Genomic DNA, 17,460 nt, shown 5'->3' with positions numbered 1-17,460 from the left:
GAGAATTCGCCTCTGAAACCGAGTCTTTCTAACAACTCCGGCCAGAGTGGAGATTTATGAAATCTTTGTTTGCACGTCAACTGAGACAAACGGAGGTTTAGGCAGCCGAGAGAGAGGAGGAGGAAGTGATTCGTTGCCGTTGTTGCTATTTTCGGGATTCTGATGGGCTAACATGGGCTTGAGCTTCTCATTACACCGCCACCTACAGGTTTGGAGTGCTCTTGACTGCATTGAAAACTGACAGCTGTGCACGATGTTATTTTTGAAAACGGAGAGGTTGAAATGTCCGTTTATGAAAATAGCCGGCCACGTGTAAACGTAGCATTACTGCCCTCAAGTAGGGTTGGGTACTGAAAACCCTACTAGAGTTGTTGTTGTTTCATAAACGCCCGGTATCTACTAGGGCTGAACGATTAGTCGTTTTCAAATCGAAATCACGATTTTCAAGAATGCAATTACCTAATCACGTACACCGCGATTAATCGAGTGTGAAGTATTTAGTTGAATGTTTGTAACTTTTGATTTAACATTTTTTTATTCGTCTTTTTATTATTATATTTACTGTTTTTTTTCCCACAAGATAAATGCTGGAATAATCTCACAAATGCCCTATGTTCAGTGGATCTTTCATTTATGTTTTATTACTTTATTTAACATGATCGTGTTATGTCATATAGAGCCGAATCCACTGGGACTCACTGCCGTTTCCAGCTATGCACCTACACTGTAGTTCCTACAGTATGTATAAATCATCCACAGCATGCAAGCAAACTATTTTAATACATTTGATTCAAGCACATGCTGACATTATGTAGATTATCCAAACATATTTTAAATTCTAACAAATACCTGTTGAATGGAAACATGCCATTCAATTTCATTCACACAATAACCCATTCACTTGTTAACTAAATTGAATTATTTACTTAATTTGCTCCCCTTGATAGTAAATACCTGAGCTCTGGCTGTAATCTGCATTCGACTTGTTAAATTGACCCATTAGTATTTCAATGTTTCTGGCTGGAGTTGTTTACAATGGTATTGCCAATATGATAATAATCTTCCTCCTGTTCCTCTTTCTTTTTATACATCTCCTCCTGCCCCCTTGCCTCTTCCTCACACCCCCTCTCTTCCTGCTCTTGCATCTTCTGGTCTTTCCTTTCCTCTTTCTCTAACTCCTTTCCCTTCATCTCCCTGTGTTCCTCCTCCTCTAACTCCTCTCTTTTCCCCTCCTTGGCTGTGCGGTTTTCCTCTTCCTCCTCATCATCTGAGGCCTCGTGACTTTTACGCTGAGCTCCAGCCGACGTGACTTTATTATAGGTCAAACAGAGGCGTCTCGTTCTCTGTCGCATACGTAAATATCATCAGCAGGGAGTGTGTGAAATGTTAGAAACAATAAAATCCTCTGCAAAACAAACACACACACACACACCCAGGCAATCTGCTGGAGGCTGGAGACTCATACATTTTTAAACGGCAGTGTTGTCGTCAGCCTGTTCTTCTCTCTCTTCATCCTCTGTCTCTTCTGTTCCCTCAATGTCTTTCTTTTTCCTCCTGCATTCCCTTCCTAAGTAAAAGGTCACATGTTGTCTTTTAGACTCATGATTTGATGCTAATGAATGAAGGAGAAACGACAGCATAAATTGTTTGTGAATATGTTTACATGGACCTGATAAGGGCGTCTAGTCTCCTGTCGGTCAGGAGCAAAAGCAGAAATGGTGTGTAATTGTTAGAGTCCTAAAATGTAAGTAGGGAGGGGGCAAGGTGGTTGGATTGGTTTGACAAAGTGTTGGGCTTTGACATGGGAGGGCGCTCTTTGTTTCCCTTTTTTTACCGACAGCCAATGTTGGTTTCTTTTGAACATGGCCAAAATCATTGCCTAACTGTAACCAAGTTGTTTTTTTGTGCCGTAACTAGGGACTAAGGTTAGTTATGGTTAATGTAGCTTTTAATGGCCCAACACCCATTAACCGTTAATTAAAAAAGAAAAAAACAAAATATCTTCACAATGAGATTTTAGATAAATAGTCTTCAGTAATGGAGATATAATGACTAAGTGGGTAAAGGTAAAACTAATAGGAGAGCTAGAACAGTTGTTTAAGTTTGAGTTGTGCAGTCACATCCTCCAGGCAATTTTACTTAGATGATGGTGAAGTCTTTCTCTATTTGAGGACAACCAGTTGTCAATCTCAAGCAAGGATTGTAGTTGGGCCATAGCTGCAGCTTGGTTAGCAGTGAAATTTAAGTCCTTGGGGACCGCCCAAGATATGTCGGTCAGCGGGTGACGATCAATAACTATGTTACATGCAGTACATTTGAATGGGAATATAAAAAAAAAACCTGTCTGAAAGTCCTCCGGTGGTTTTAAACATCGGCCCTAAAGACAAAAGCTCTAACCTGTAGATATCGGAGGAAACTCTGTCTGCAGTATTTGCAATGAGACCGAACATAATGCCAGAGGCAAAGGGAGGTGGGAATAAAGTAGTTTTGAAGGAATGCAGCCCATGGGCCCACCACCTGTGGGAGGAACCGTTGGGGTCGGGTGCGATGCCACATGGGTGGCAGTGAAGGTCAGGGGCCTCGACGGACCAGACCCGGGCGGCAGACGCTGGCTCTGGGGACGTGGAACGTCACCTCTCTGTGGGGGAAGGAGCCGGAACTGGTGCGGGAGGTGGAGCGCTACCGGTTAGATCTGGTGGGGCTTACCTCTACGCACAGTCTCGGTTCTGGAACCATACTCCTGGATAGGGGTTGGACTCTTTTCTTCTCCGGAGTTGCCCAGGGTGTGAGGCGCCCGGGCGGGTGTGGGGATACTCACAAGGCCCCGGCTGGCGCCGCTGTGTTGGAGTTTACCCGGTGGACGAGAGGGTCGCCTCCCACGCCTGCGGGTTGTGGGGGGGAAAACTCTGACTGTTGTTTGTGCATATGCACCAAACAGGAGTTCGGAGTATTCGGCCTTCTTGGAGACCTTGACTGGAGTCCTGCATGGGGCTCCAGTGGGGGACTCCATTGTTCTGCTGGGGGACTTCAACGCACACGTGGGCAATGATGGAGACACCTGAGAGGCGTGATTGGGAGGAACGGCCTCCCTGATCTAAACCAGAGTGGTTGTTTGTTGTTGGACTTCTGGGCTAGTCATGGATTGTCTATAACGAACACCATGTTCGAACATAGGGATGCTCATAAGTGTACCTGGTACCAGAGCACCCTAGGTCAAGGTCAATGATCGATTTCATAATCGTTTCATCTGATCTGAGGCCGTATGTTTTGGACACTCGGGTGAAGAGAGGGGCAGAGCTGTCAACCGATCACCATCTGGTGGTGAGTTGGGTCAGGGGTGGGGAAGACTCTGGACAGACCTGGTAAGCCCAAACGTGTAGTGCGGGTAAATTGGGAACGTCTGGAGGAGGCCCTGTCCGACAGACTTTCAACTCACACCTCCGGGCGGAGCTTTTCGTGCATCCCTGTGGAGGCTGGGGGCATTGAACCCGAGTGGACAATGTTCAAAGTTTCCATTGCTGAAGCTGCGGCGAGGAGCTGTGGTCTTAGGATCTTAGGTGCCTCAAGGGGCGGTAACCCACGAACACCGTGGTGGACACCAGTGGTCAGGGAAGCCGTCCGACTGAAGAAGGAGTCCTTCCGGGATATGTTATCTCGGAGGACTCCGGAGGCAGTTGCAGGGTACCGAAGGGCCCGAAGGGCTGCAGCCTCTGCCGTGAAAGAGGCAAAGCAGCGGGTGTGGGAGAAGTTTGGAGAAGACATGGAGAAGGACTTTCGGTCGGCACCAAAGTGTTTCTGGAAAACTGTTCGCCACCTCAGGAGGGGGGCGGGGAACCATCCAAGCTGTGTACAGTAAGGATGGGACACTGTTGACCTCCACTGAGGAGGTAATAGGGCGGTGGAGGGAGCACTTTGAGGAACTCCTGAATCCGACTAATACGCCCTCTATGTTAGAGGCAGGCTGGAGGATAACGGGGATTGTCGTCGATTTCCCAGGCGGAAGTCACTGATGTAGTCAAACAACTACACAGTGGCAAAGCCCCGGGATTGATGAGATCCGTCCAGAAATGCTCAAGGCTCTGGGTGTGGAGGGGCTGTCCTGGTTGACACGCCTCTTCAACATTGCGTGGAAGTCTGGGGACGGTGCCAAAGGAGTGGCAGACTGGGGTGGTGGTTCCTCTTTTTAAAAAGGGGGACCAGAGGGTGTGTGCCAATTATAGGGGTATCACACTTCTCAGCCTCCCTGGTAAAGTCTACTCCAAGGTGCTGGAAAGGAGGGTTCGGCCGATAGTCGAACCTCGGGTTGAGGAGGAACAATGCGGATTCCGTCCTGGTCGTGGAACAACGGACCAGCTCTTCTCTCGCAAGGATCCTGGAGGGAGCCTGGGAGTATGCCCAACCGGTCTACATGTGTTTTGTGGATTTGGAGAAGGCGTATGACCGGGTCCCCGGGAGATACTGTGGGAGGTGCTGCGGGAGTATGGGGTGAGGGGTCTCTACTCAGGGCCATCCAATCTCTGTATGACCAAAGTGAGAGCTGTGTCCGGGTTCTCGGTAGTAAGTCGGACTCGTTTCAGGTGAGGGTTGGCCTCCGCCAGGGCTGCGCTTTGTCACCAATCCTGTTTGTAATATTTATGGACAGGATATCGAGGCGTAGTCGGGGTGGGGAGGGGTTGCAGTTTGGTGGGCTGGGGATCTCATCGCTGCTCTTTGCAGATGATGTGGTCCTGATGGCATCATCGGCCTGCGACCTTCAGCACTCACTGGATCGGTTCGCAACCGAGTGTGAAGCGGTTGGGATGAGGATCAGCACCTCTAAATCGGAGGCCATGGTTCTCAGCAGGAAACCGATGGAATGCCTTCTCCAGGTAGGGAATGAGTCCTTACCCCAAGTGAAGGAGTTCAAGTACCTTGGGGTTTTGTTCGCGAAAGTGAGGGGACAATGGGCGGGAGATTGGTCGGAGAATCGGGCGCAGCGGGTGCGGTATTGCATTCAATCTATCGCACCGTTGTGACGAAAAAAGAGAGCTGAGCCAGAAGGCAAAGCTCTCGATCTACCGGTCAGTTTTCGTTCCTACCCTCACCTATGGTCATGAAGGCTGGGTCATGACCGAAAGAACGAGATCCAGGGTACAAGCGGCGAAATGGGTTTCCTCAGGAGGGTGGCTGGCGTCTCCCTTAGAGATAGGGTGAGAAGCTCAGTCATCCGTGAGGAGCTCGGAGTAGAGCCGCTGCTCCTTTGCGTCGAAAGGAGCCAGTTGAGGTGGTTCGGGCATCTGGTAAGGATGCCCCTGGGCGCCTCCCTAGGGGGAGGTGTTCCAGGCACGCCCAGCTGGGAGGAGGCCTCGGGAAGACCCAGGACTAGGTGGAGGGATTATATCTCCAACCTGGCCTGGGAACGCCTCGGGATCCCCCAGTCGGAGCTGGTTAATGTTGCTCGGGAAAGGGAAGTTTGGGGTCCCCTGCTGGAGCTGCTCCCCCCGCGACCCGACACCGGATAAGCGGACGAAGATGGATGGATGGATGAAGGAATGCAATTGCCAATTAACTTTTCTTTCAACTCTTAAATTGGATCATAAAATTAATCCTATCCTACCAAATTTTTTGAATAATTCATGTTACTTCTTCACTGAAATACAGCGATACAACGGATCAGTGGAGTGCATGTAAACGCATGAATTTACAGTAGAAAAAGAAAAGAAGCAGGCACTGCAATGTCAAGGTGTATTTAAGGAAGACCAATGGTGTGTTCACACCACCACACGTTTCTCGCAAATTGCATGGCGCGATTACATACAAAGTCAATACAAAGACGCGAATAGATGCAAATTCTTGGCAGGCAAAGTGAATGACGCATACGGCGGGACGTGAACATGTGGAATTCGTGTCATCCTGGAATTCACATGAGTTCAAATATTTCCACGCCCCGCGAGTAAGGCGACGTGAAGCGACTTTTCGCGGGCCGGTCTGAACACAACATAACCGTTGAATCTCTGAGACTTTTAAGGTTATTGAAAAGAAAACTGCTTGATGAACCAAAGTATTAGCCAATTTTGACCTGATGATGAAAAATCAGGGGATCACCAACGTTCACAAAGACATTAAACGTGTGTACCAAATTGCATCATTATCCATCCAACAGTTGTCAAGACATTTTAGTCAACCTCGTGGTGGCACTAGAGGTCAAGGAAAAGGGTGGACTATCTGACCGCTGCTCCTCGTAGTTTCTGTTGCCCCCACGAGTAATTCTAAGCAATGACCACTACCGCACCCCTTCTCCACACAGTTGCTAAAACAGAGGATTAAAAAACACGTTGGACTTATCAGAAGTAGGGTTGGGCATCGTTTGGATATTAACGATTCTGATTCCATTCCGATTCTTCCTTTCGATTCCGGTTCTTATCGGTTCTCGATTCCGATTCTTTGAGTGGTGGAGTTGAAACGGGTCACATGCTTATTTCACAAATAAGAGGAAAGTGATTTTTTTTAAAAACTTTTTTTATCTCGATGCCCAACCCTAATCGGAAGAGATAATTATCTTGGAATTTGTATGTCCTCTTCGTCTCCAAAGACTCAGCGGAGACGTAGAACGCATCGCTCGAGCTTCTGCGCACGGAAGTCGCCGGACTACAGCCATAGCTGAGAAGGCTTGAATGCAACTGACATTCATTAATATCAAATAGTTCCGCACTTCAGCTTTAAGGTGTCATTAATGAGCATCAATGTGTGTACCAAATTTCAAGGCAATCCATCCGGTGGTAGTTTGTTAGTTGTTTCAGTCTGGACTGACCGACATTGACATGGACATTGACATGGACATTGACATGGACATTGACATGTAAAGCTTTTTAGTTTTTCTGGGAAATGGACTGACTGACATGAGTTTTTTACTTTCACCCCTCAAAGTGCTAAAATGACAGAAATATTGAGGATAACGGCACACAGTAGGATATTTTTTTGTTCCTTTGTTAGGGGGCTCTTTATTACCTCTCTTGTTTTAGAATGAAACGCTTCAAACTGCTAATAGGAAGAACTTGAGTTTATTAAAATTCCTGAAACGCAGCATTTTTTGCTGACATTATCGTTACGGACTGTCATAATCAATAAATATTATTTCTTTCATCTCCATTAATGGCTTTGCTGCTGACTGGAGCCGCGGTGTTAATCTAAAACAGGACGTGGTCATTACATCAGCGACAGCCATTTCTGCTGACTCGCCGAACTCGCCGCAGCCTGGGAAGAGCGTGACTTTATGACACGGTGATCAGCAGTCAAGCTATAATGGTCTCCATTGTGCTGGCAGGAAACAACAATGTGAGTGCTCGCTAAAGTCACATTTTTGCCACGGTGAGTCTAAACAATTAATACCTGTTGTTCTCGGTTTGTGAGAGGCCGTTGTGTTCAGACTCAGCATGCTGGTCTCATGCAGGATGTCTCATTCCAGGGGTGACATAACCAAGCTTTTGTTACACAAACCTGAGATTCTGTCTTCCTTACTTTACATTTCACTTCTGTCGTGGGAACATTTCACTTTGAACCAAAACTGTCAAACTTGTGGTGGCGCTGGATGAGAAATCATGGGAGTCACAGAAAGTTATTAAAATCCATCCTCTGTCCCATCAGTAACCACGACAGGACCAGCGTTGTCTGACCCCGTGTTCGACCCTTCTTTTGCCAATTCAAACCAAAGCCAGTCTACACGGGTTTTATCACTGGTCATTAGGGCTGCTCCCTCTTAGTCGATTAGTCGACTAAACGGTTGTTTTGGTCTCAGTCAACTTAGATTTCTTTAGTCGATTAGTCATGTTTGATGCTTTTTTTCATGCTGAATGACTTATTTCCAAGAAACGTATGAGCACATCTCTGGTAAACGCAAGAATTAAAGTGGTGCTTTTGCGCGACTCTTTGCGGAGAAACTCAGATTTACAGATCTGTCGATTTAAATCAACTAATCAATTAGTCGGTACAATTGAATGAGTGTAAGTCGACTAAGAATTTCTTCAATGGAGCACAGCCCTACTGGTCATGAAAATTCCGATATGTTCAGCATTGAGATGGCTGAGTGAAGCATATGGTAGCGCTATTTATGGGCAACCCATTCCTGCTTTGTTTGCTGTCAATGCAAGTTTGCCATCTAATATGGGATTCTTTTTGTGACTTTAATTCCAAGCAAAACTTTCTCAAGTATCAAACAAAAAACACTAACTCAAGCAAAAAAAATTGTCCCCTCAAAGGTAAAACTTTAAAACTTGCAAACAAAACATTTGTGTAGTCGTAAACTATTGGTATTTTATTTGTTAAATTCATGTAGATAACACAGCATTTGGCTTTAGGAAAGTGGCGTGTATGTTTACGCAAAGTCATGATGCCATGTTGAAGTCTGTGCTTGCAATTCTGACACAAACATCTCACGTGGACGGGTCTTACGGGGGTGCGTCCCCATTGGCTTATGAGTTTTTGAAGTGCGTTCGAGTGACAGCTCAGTGAGTGCTAGCTAATGTTAGACTTTGGAGGACACACAAACCACTCCACAGCAGATTCCTTCAAGATTAATAATATATATATATAGTCTGTGATCTACGTTGCAAGCATGGTTACTAGACGTTTGTTGTTTTGTTGTGTTAAGTTGCTAGCTAGCTAGTAAAGCTGTGTAAGTTAGCAGTTAACGCTAGCTAACTGCTAACGTTATCTAAAACAAATGCTACCCAACTTGGCTTACTGTAGCTACGCTACTGAGCTAATTTGCCATGGGAATCATGTAGGCTCCTTACTCAATGGAGCTGTATTAATTATCGTCTTCTCTCTGTAGAACAACGAAACATGGTTTTTGGTTGAGTTAGAATTTTTTTGTTTGATACATGAGAAGTTTTGCTTGGAATTAAAGTCACAAAAATAATCCCATAATTTAATATGCAAAATGTGATTATGTTCACAACACTTGTGGCACACCGCCTCATTCTGTTAAAATGGAATGGTTCTAGACCTGCTCGTCATGCCAGATGGCTATCTGGCATGACGAGCAGGTCTAGAAAGATGTACTCTTTCACTTAAAGCAACATTGTGAAACATTGGTATTTTTTGCGATTTGGTGCCCCTACAGTTTCAGAGTGCAATTCACTTATTCACCGCTGTCCTAAATATGGACAGCCGTACACATGCATTTGTTATGAATAAATGACTCATGATCAAAAACTAGCCAGTCAACAACTTTGCTAACACAGCCAAACTAAAAATCCAAAGCCAAAATCAAGCTCAACAACACAACACAAAACATAGAAAGCCAGCTAATATAACTTTTGAATTTTTTTATTTTACTTTTTGTTATTCTGTAGTTCTTTCTTTCGCTGGCCCAAATATAATTTGCTGTACTGTATATTTATATTTTCGCTTTCTATTTAATTTTAATACGTTGATTAACTTTGCAAGTACTTTTGTGACTCTGTATTTTGTTGTACTTTTATGTTGTGATATATAGTAGGTCTTAAATTTCATTCGTTACAGTCTTAAAAAGGTCTGAAAAAGTCTTACATTTCACTTGTTGAAACCTGCAGAAACCCTGTAAGCAAGATGGCCAGCTCGGCATCTGCCTTGCAGCCTTTTATTTTACATAGCTCTCGCTAACGACTAAAAGCCAGCGTTTTACTGTTGTCCGGTGGCTTCTTGCTTGGTCACGCTTTGCTTAGTTTTATTTTATTTATTTTTTTTTTAAGGACAACACATTACTGCGGCGTATGACGTGCGCCAGAACACCTGATCCATTGTATTCTATGTAAGCTTTGCATACTGGTGTCATCGCTGGTTGATGCTTATCAACTCGTCGTGATATGCCACCCTCTTGTTTGTGGGTCTGTAACGTTTATAAGTAAAAAAAAAAAGAGATATCCTTAGTTTTTCTCCTGTTTTGTAAGGAGCAGCTCTGTATTCCTGCTGGGATTTGAACTGCTGACCTTTCGCTTACAAGCTGTCAAGCTCTTAAGAGAGAGTTGGTTGTTGTGTCCTGCTGAGTGTCTGTCCCTGTTTTAAATGGGAGAGGACATTCTTGCAGTGTTTTTTGCTGTAACAGAAACTGCATGACTGACCCATTGTTTTCCAGCTCAACTGAGACCTTACTGACTTACTGGTACTGCACATGAGTTTAGTTGAATCAAGAAGACATCCTAAAATTGTGGCAGTTCATTAATGCCACATTTACACTGCATGGTGCGGCAAGGCTCTACTTAATTCGCTCTTTTTTTGTTTTCCATTAGCAAAACACTGTATGTGAATAGTATACTTGGTACCTGGTAAATTTTTGGTAACCCCTCCAGTCGAGGTTCCAGGCGAGCTGAGCTGATACTAAGGTGGAGTTAAACCACTGTAGACCACTGACTGGTCAGAGAGAATAGACACTACAACCGTCACTTGTGCATCATGGGACAGCATGCATAAAACCCGCCATTTTTATATAGCCTAGCTGCCGTCCTATCGCAATTTTTTAAATTCTCAACCCAGATGTTAAAATATGACCACCCACAAAATAAGGGCGTACACTAAGCCTTGGAATTGACAAGTGCAGATGTTCCTCTTGTTTGGTTGCCGATGAAAGGACTCCGCTAGGGTTTTTACAGATCAGCTGAGAATCCCGTCTAATCTGAGGGGGTACTGCACAATATATGTGTGAGGTTAATTCTACCAGGCAGATAAGGACCAGAGGAGATGTCTCTACTGTTGAAGTTGTTGTTTTATGTTGGACACCAGTGATTTAGGCTATGTCTTTCCTGTGTCAGGCTGTTGGCTTTTTATTATCGGCAGTTAATGGCATACGGGTACACACACACACACACACACACACACACACACACACACACACACACACACACACACACACACACACACACACACACACACACACACACACACACACACACACACACACACACACACGAAATTCCCACCATTCACAGTCTGTTGTCAAAATTGATAGCAGTGATTACTGGCGTGTGACCAGTGGACTCTGTTAAACTGATGCCAGCTGTGTGTGTCTTTGTTGTGAGCATTAGTGCTCACTGTGAACTCATTTCCATCTCCATGTCAGTTGTGTATCTTGTGCCCTGTACCAGTGAGAGCCATCCAACATACAGTACTAACACAATCCGTTTTTAAACATCTCTTTCTGGATCACTGGGAATTGCGGGAATTGCTGTCTCTGACTTGGAGCAAGTCTTGGCAGATTGGTTTTTGACCCAGTTGCCCTTTTCAACATTCAGCCAATGGGGGAGAGGGGGGAGGGATTGTCAATGTTTCCAAGCGCCTCTGCTGCTGCCGTCGGGGGCAGAGTCTGGTGATTTGGTAAGGCCAACGTACGGACACATGCAGGAATTGTGTCTATAAGGGTTTAAGCAGAGAAGAAAGAAAAAAATATTCAAACTCAGTGATGTGAGTGGTTGTTGTGTTGTCTCAGTGAATCCATTGTTTTGGTCCAGTGGCCTTTTGTGTCTCGGCCTGCCCTCATTGCATTTTCCCTTTTTTAAACTAATCAAGTGTAACACAATGAAAGACTCCATGACATGGAGTGACGTCAATCTCCTGCTGATGGCGTCTTGTTAACCCCAACAATATTCACCCAGTGACAGACTAGACTGCTGCTGTGTGACTGAATTATGCTTTTTACTTAGTAAACCTTTGGCTTTTAGTTACAACAGTCCAAATGAAATATGTTTAGTTAATAATGTAATAATGGTAATAAAGGTTAGGTTTGTTCTGTTTTCTGAAAGACCACACCTTTTTTTCCACCAAAAGCAGCATGTAAATGCAGTTCTATTTCATCCCTGCTGACTGCAAGAGGCGGTGGTTAAAGCACTGAATATTCCCTTCGCGCATGCGCAGTTCGAGTATGTATACCAACAATGTCACTTGTGAACCCTGGATGATCAGAGAGAGACTATATCTTCCGGTGTCATCAGGGGATCTGTTCCTTTCTTCTTCTCGCGTGCAGTTGGCTGAAGCCTCGAACTTGAACGTTTTCTACGTTGCCGTCGCTGGTGGCCTTGTGACCGCGTCGGTCGGAGCCGCAACCGTTTGTTCGTCCTCCATAGAGGATATATATATATATATATATATATATATATATATATATATATATATATATATATATATATATATATATATATATAATGAATGCAGATTGTAACCTTTTCCACTGCAGACAAAAGCCAGATGTTAGTGGGTGTTAGTGTTTTTTTTTTGCCCAGTAGGAAAGAGGTATTAGATTAAGTAGCGGAGCTGTTGAATGGAGTGTTTGCTTTGATTCACTTGTTGTGTAAATGTAAAAGTATTCTATAAACTGTACCAAGCCAGATGACCACATGGTGTGTAAGCAGAAGCTCTGTGGCTCTAGCTTCTCTCAGCAAAAAAAAAAAAAAAACACCAGTTGCCAAGGCCACTAAAATATATATATATATATATATATATATATATATATATATATATATATATATATATATATATATATATATATATATATATATATAGGGCTGTCAATCAATTAAAAAATGTAATTGAATTAATTACATACTCAATGATTTAATTAATCGAAATTATTCGCATAATTAACGGTGCCTAAACCGATAGGTTTTAAGAAAGTAAAAAAAGAAAAGAAAAAAGAAGGGTACAAAACCACAGTCGGTGAAATTAAAGAAGGGCTTGTTTATTGCTTTAAGGCCATATGGTCAAAATTAAATGATTTGATAATAATCTATAACAATAACAATAATTTATTTCACTAGTAAATTGCTGTCGAATGACAAACAACCACCAGATGGGAAAAGGACATTTACAATAACTTCAAATGCACCACAAGGCTGTAGTTTACCAGTTTCATTGAACGCACCGTCTGTGTTGTTTTTCCGACGGCAGATTGTTAACCTAGAAATCTAGATGCACACTAGTGGCAGCTGGCTTGTCAGGCTAGCAGATTGTTACATACCGGTGTTGAATCCTCTACAGTAAAACACAGTCAAACTTTACACCGGTTAGCGTTAGCTGTCAGCATTTTAACAGTGTTTAATCCATCTACTAGCTAGCGGTAGGCTAACGTTAGCTGCTGGCGAGTATAGTGTTAACTAGCGTCACGTGCAGCGGTGTTTGTGTTGCCTGTATCGTCCGTTTCAGAGCATCAGAGAGAAGAGCAGACATATCAGGGGCACCAGATTTCAGTAGGCAGGGTTGGCAGGAAGAAGTAACAAGTAGCTAAATGTTCCAATCAATGATCCAGGCAGCACATTCTCGTCTCCCTCCTTCATTTTACAGTCGAATGGTGGCTAGAACGCCTCCGGGTCAAACGTCAAATATGATTAATTGCACAGCCCTATCTGGGTGTCAGGAACAGATCATTTCAGATCTTCCATTATCTTCCTCCATTTTGCACTGGTCATAGTGCATAACAATAAAATAACAATTTCAGCTCTTTATGATCACAAAAACGGAGTAGCTAATCGAGAAAAACAATTATTTTGCACATTACGTTTTGCAAGGAAACTCTTTTTTTTTTTTTTTTTTTTTTTGTCTTGTGTTCAGAATGAAAAAAAAAGTTCAAACGGTAAAAGTATTCTGGGAAACTTGACATTTCAAGGTGCTGTCACTGTTGATTTGTTTAACTGCTTCACTGTTTTTTTTTTTTTTTTTACATTCAATAATTCTTTCCAAAAATCATGATTTTAATATTGACCAACATAATCGTGATTATAAGTTTTTTTTTCCCATCATCGAGCAGCCCTACACCTAGATCAAGTCTGTTATCATCTTAAAGAAAATAGAGAGCAGAGAGAAATGAATAGATTCTGATGTAACCGAACATTGTCCCCTGCCATCAGCGTTTCCTTGCAGAGCCAGTGATGGATCTTGTTTTGTCATGAGAACTGTCAGTGTTGTGGTAAGGTGGCCTTTAAAGGCCTAAAGGTCACCAACATGAGCTGCATGATGCTTCACCGCCCGGACACGTGTGGACTCCAAACCAGCTGAGAGGACACAGGAGATATTTGCTCTTTAATTATTTTAGCTTTTATCAAACATATCTGTCCAGTAACGCACGCTTATAATTTCTCCTACACAATCCAAATCAATTCATGTTAATGGTATCCGTGCAATTAGTGCATTTGCTTGCGGGGGCAAAGTAAAATGTTTTGTGTTGTGTTCAAATTTGTTGAACTTTAAAATGCCAATTGACCGGTAGCGAGCTGTCTCGACAATGCTTTGAGAAAACGAGAGCCAGAGTGTTCCAAATGGAGAAAGCTTCACCTATAATGATAATATAAGAAAAGAAATGCTGATTAAAACTGTGAAAAAATCATGATTTAAATCAGGAACCATCTGATTCAATAACAAATAAATACAGTATTGGGTAGGGTTGGGCATCGTTTGGATATTAACGATTCTGATTCCAGTTGCGATTCTTCCTTTCGATTCCGGTTCTTATCGATTCTCGTTTCCAATTCTTTGAGTGGTGGAGTTGAAACGGGTCACATGCTTATTTCACAAATAAGAGGAAAGTTTTATTTTGATTCAATGCCGACGGGGCTTTTTCAATGTAAAATAAAGCCACACTAGAGCACCGCTTACTGTGCTGTACCGCTTATGGCTGCAACCCAACAAGCGGCTGGTCGCTACGGAAACCAAAACTTGCGCATGTTAAATTTGGAACCTATGATCAGATTTGAAACCAAATCCTCCAAACGATTCCAATAAAGAAACGATTCCGATGGAATCGTAATTTTTGAAACCATTCCAAGTAGGAATCGGTTCTCGATGCCCTCGATGCATGTGGGCACATGAAAAATATGTGTAAGTAAACTTAATTTGAAATAGAATACTGTAGTCGAAAACCTGCAACCCTGCCTACTGCTCCACTTAGTGAGTAACAGGTGATTTGTTTGTTTGTTTGTTTATTTAAAAATCCTTTCTGAAGCTGATATCTGGGGCCCGTTTCAGGAAGGTTTAACAAACTCTGAGTCTAACCCTGAACTCTGAGTTGATTTAACCTGAGATGGGAAACTCTGAGTTTTCGGTTTCAGAACAGCTGATATGAGTTGGTTCAATCAACTCTGAGTAGGTTCACGCGTGTGTACTAGGGCTGTCAACGAATATTCTAAATTCGAATATATATTCGAATGGTTTTAAAAAAAATGAATTTCGAAGGTGAAAATTAATATTAAAAAAAAAAAAAAAAAAGCGAAAAGTGGAAAAAAACGCTTGCGGTAGCAGAGGCTGTCTGGCTGTCTGCTTTGCTAGCGCGCCTGAAAGCTGTTACATACTGGATGCAGCCCAGCTGGCGCATACAAATGTGACATCATGAGATCGCCGTGACTATTTCTAGTCCTGCGCTGGTGGTCGCGACACTAGCTGCAGTCTTCTCCTGAACAGCGGTGGCGCTAATGAGCAAAGGCTACCGACGCTGCCCTTTCTACGGACTAGAAGAAGAAGAAAAAGTCAAACAACGGCAGAACTGGCAGCAGCATTGCCGTCAATGCGTTGATTTGATTCACTGACCTACTTCGTCAGATTGATCCTTTCATTCACCATAAAAGAGCTCATCTTAACCCGGTAAGTTTACCAGAGAGACCTGCAGTCACTCTGAGAGTCCTGGCATCCGGTTGTTTGTGAACTCATTCAGGCCTCCTGTTTCCGCTTTGTCGTTCGCCGCTGAAAAAAAAGAGCCGTGCGCGACCTCGGCTCGGCCGGATATTGCATCATTTTGACGTCACGATGTCGCGCACCACCTTGGACGCATGCCCAACCAGATGTTCGAATAGTTGGAATATTCTGTGTTATTTTAGAGGGAATATTCGAACATAATTTTTGAGCATATTTGATAGCCCTAGTGTGTACCACCACAATAAAAAGGCAGCATAAATGGAGCCATGATACTAAGATTCACCATGGTAACAACCATAAACAAACTGGTCGGCGGAAATACTCATTCACACATACAGCGAGTTTGAACATGAATTTAGTTAAAAAAAAAAAAAAACACAGCGGCTGCTGTAAAATAGCGAGAATTGGTGTGGGAGAAAATTGCTGCTTGAGTCAATGTGTAAGCTCTAATATAGTGTATTAATTTCATATTTAATCACATAACCTATCACATTACTGGTGAAAACTGGAATGGTAGCAGGCTACACCTATAATTTCATCTAGGTGCAATCCTGCGGGCGAAAAAGTAAACTACCACTAATCCCATTCTGAGGCACACCCCTAAGTGTCAAAGTATATGGGAGCTGTACCACTTTTAATTTGGGTATGACGTTTAGACCAAAAAGCATGGAATTTCAAGCATTTCTTCAGCCACTAATGTCTACAAGAGTCGAGAACCATTTTGCAATTATGTAAGCACATAATGTAATCTGAAAACTGCTGCCCTGATTAAAAAAAACAATGCAACTGATCTCTGCTGGTATTCTGTCTGGAATGGAAATTTCTAAGTGACCCCAAACTTTTGACCGGTAGTGTATAGCTTAGCAGAAAGTTGAAAAATGTTGCGTTTACTTCACACAAGAGCAGCCATTTTCCCTTGTTGCCATGAAGTGACGTAATCACGCGACATGAACATCATCGAAAAGCAGGGTGTTGGGGGAATCACTTTTTTTTTCTCTGTTTCATCAAACTGCAATTTTTGCAAGTTCCCGCTATTTCATTGCATAAATATCCCGCATATTCCATCGCATTTTTTGAGAAAACGTGCCGCATAATCAAGGATTTTTGCCCACAACAATCACAAAAACAACAAGTAATGCCATGTTTGGAACAAAAACATTTTATAGTGCCTAACACCGTTAATAAACCAATCCTGTTTTTTTTTTATTCATGCAGATAACAAACTGCGCTAAAATGCGCCTGGTATACAGACTGAATGAATGAATGAGGAAATGAGAGAGCGCTGTGTCAGAGAGAGGAGACCGAGAGAAGAAAACCTGCTCCCGACCAGGTTAGGTTCCCAGGCTCAGTTACCATGGTAACTGACTCTGAGGTTAAAGTTACCTCTCTTTCTGAAACCGAAAACTCTGAGTTTCCCTCATCTCAGGGTTAACAAAGTCCGAGTTTTCACTAAACCTGCTTTCTGAAATAGGGCCCCAGTTTAGTTAGATGTAGTACACGTAGTTGTGTTAGGGCTCTGATGACGGAGGAAAACACAGAATGCTTTTCCTCCATTCAAGAATTACCTGGGGCTTTCCTTTTTATCATTTCTTCCCTACTTCCTGTTTTACTGCTGCCAAACATGCACGCACAAACACATCCTCCACCAGCATGACCTGAGGCGGCTCTGCTCTTACTAACTGATAAGTGTGTGTGTGTGTGTGTGTGTGTGTGTGTGTGTGTGTGTGTGTGTGTGTGTGTGTGTGTGTGTGTGTCCAGAGCTAGCTTACCGTAGCTCAGCCCCACCCTCTCATTACACAGAGGAACAGAGAGAGAGAGAGATAGCAGAGAAGG

At 43.3% G+C, this 17,460-nt stretch overlaps 1 protein-coding gene across 4 annotated transcripts in view; it reads left to right on the top strand.

Moving 5' to 3' along the window:
* The window catches only part of rab27b (RAB27B, member RAS oncogene family), a 77,742-nt gene that overhangs the window by 28,166 nt on the left and 32,116 nt on the right, over nucleotides 1–17,460 (top strand). Inside the window, exon 1 of one of the 4 annotated variants that reach the window (XM_028601450.1) lies at nucleotides 16,936–16,957. The exons of the other annotated variants lie outside the window; for them this stretch is intronic. The gene's annotated coding sequence lies outside the window, so the exon portion shown is untranslated. Of the gene's footprint in view, nucleotides 1–16,935; nucleotides 16,958–17,460 lie in introns of those variants that run through there. 4 annotated transcript variants of the gene reach the window in all.

This window comes from Perca flavescens, chromosome 16 (genome assembly GCF_004354835.1).
Source record: "Perca flavescens isolate YP-PL-M2 chromosome 16, PFLA_1.0, whole genome shotgun sequence".
Lineage (NCBI taxonomy): Eukaryota > Metazoa > Chordata > Actinopteri > Perciformes > Percidae > Perca > Perca flavescens.
The sequence above is the reverse complement of the archived record's forward strand: the minus strand, read 5'-3'. Positions and strand labels throughout refer to the sequence as shown.